This window comes from Solanum tuberosum, unplaced genomic scaffold, assembly GCF_000226075.1.
Source record: "Solanum tuberosum cultivar DM 1-3 516 R44 unplaced genomic scaffold, SolTub_3.0 scf00330, whole genome shotgun sequence".
Taxonomy (NCBI): domain Eukaryota; kingdom Viridiplantae; phylum Streptophyta; class Magnoliopsida; order Solanales; family Solanaceae; genus Solanum; species Solanum tuberosum.
The window spans coordinates 323,449-325,531 of record NW_006239256.1 but is presented as its reverse complement, the minus strand read 5'-3'; the positions used below and the strand labels follow the sequence as shown (position 1 = coordinate 325,531).

The 2,083-nt window shown below is 25.4% G+C and overlaps 1 long non-coding RNA gene across 1 annotated transcript; it reads left to right on the top strand.

Moving 5' to 3' along the window:
- The first annotated feature begins 1,019 nt into the window (after positions 1 to 1,019).
- Positions 1,020 to 1,708, top strand: LOC107063316 (uncharacterized). Its single transcript, XR_001475197.1, has 3 exons — positions 1,020 to 1,091; positions 1,414 to 1,474; positions 1,604 to 1,708. It is a non-coding gene; the product is annotated as an uncharacterized lncRNA (long non-coding RNA).
- Positions 1,709 to 2,083: the final 375 nt, after the last annotated feature.

Genomic DNA, 2,083 nt, shown 5'->3' with positions numbered 1-2,083 from the left:
CCGAACTTATTTTTTAATTAATTTTCTACCCCTTTTCTGCCTACGTGGCACTATCTTGTAGGCCCAGCACGTGTTGACAATTTTGTCAAGGATAGTGCCACATAGGCCGAAAAGGGGTAGAAAATTATATATAAAATAGGTTCGGGGAGGGGGGGTAATAGGACCTTAGTAAAGGTTAGGTGTGTCTTAGGGATTTGGTGCATAGGCTGGGGGATACTTATGCATTTTCCCTATTATAAATACTTGAAAATAAAGAACAAGGATAAATTAAATATCAAAACATTCAAGATCAAATTCACTTGTTTGTGGGAAAACTTATTTAAGGCGGTCATCAAAGTACTTATGAGAAATCAAATTCAAATCAAAATATATATCAAATCCAACATAAATTGAAGATCAAACTAAAAATGCTTGGATTGATTTTGAAAATGAAGAACTAGAAGATTTATACAAATTGTAACACTCATAATATTTTTATGTCTTAATTATTATTTCTTTCTACACAAATTTTATTATTTGTAGCCATAAATTATGGGTAATATAATAAATATAAAGTGTGAATAAAATGAAACCAACACATTTCCCTGCATGACTACTAAGTGTCTTTATATTATGATAAATATTTAATTTTCTACCCGACTTTTTTTTTTTATATATATTTATAATTCCCTTTGTTTTAATTTATTTTTCATACTCCTTTTTTAGTTTATTTTTTTAAATGATTTCTCTTCCCTTATTTTGGTAACTCTTTAATTCTAATTTTTCACATGACATATTTAAAATTAGAAGATTAAAAACTATTTTTTACACATTCCACATATTTTTAGTTTTAAGATTACGCGATTCAAAAATCTTATTTACTTTCTAAATTTTATGTCAAGTCAAAATCAAATAAATTAAATTAATTTCTTAAATTTTATGTCAAATAAAAATTAGATAAAGGTATTTACCAAAATCAAATGAAGAAATTAAAATAGAGTATTCATTTCCAAATTTGTAGGAAAAAAACACACGTAATTCTCTCATTTCCTTTTCCTTCTCCACAAACCTCTCTTTTAGTTATTAGCCACATCCACTCCTTATCTCCCCACGTAATACTTCTCTCCCATTATCTTTATTTTTATTTTTATTTTTATTGAATTTCAGTGTTTTATCATGAGATGCATACTCCTTAAATAATTTGAAAATATGCAACTCTCTTTCACTTTCTTCTATACCTCACTTGAATTTTCAGTGGGTTTTTTAAATTTATTTAAATTTGTGAACTTTGTCTCCCTTCACTCTAGTGTATTTTTAAAAAATATAGTATGATAATTTAAACGAGTTACTTGTGTTTAGCCTATGAATTTGTTCAGCGTTAGAAATTTTTAGAAACTTTTAAAAAATATGATTCATGATTTTTTTTGTTTGCAGACAAAGCTCAAGGTCTATATCCTTAGAAAAGAAGGATTGGCAATTTTACTGTGGAATTTCAGTGAGTATCTTTTCTATTTATTTCTCATTCTAATATCAACTTTACAATTAAAATTTTATAATATATCATGTTTAAATCAAAATACCAGTGAGTACACATTAAAATTATATTTTTTTCCTTTTCACACAGGTACATTGAAAAATTGAATGAAGAGTAAAGTTATTAGATAAGTTGGCTACATTAGCATATAAGGAGTAACATTTTTATTTTCTTATTGACGACTAACATTATGTACTTCCGTTAGGATCATATAAGAATATTTTAATTCTAAAATATATATGATCATGAGAGACACTTTTTGTTATTATGTTAAATGTTTTATTTTATTGTGTTGAGTTTATATTATTATATGATATCTGCTAAGTTTAAAAAATAAATTTAATATTTGTCATGATGTTAATTTAATAAATTTTCATGTTGCATATTATGACTTAGACTTTTCCTAGTAAATTTTTTATATTGATGGATTAATTAATCTTCAAAAATATGAGAAAAGTTGTCACCATTTATAAATTATCAAATTAACGAGAAACTAGTGAATTATTACCATTTACAAATTTGAACATCATCAAATGTTTGTTGTTTTTAATGCTATGATAATGGATGAAT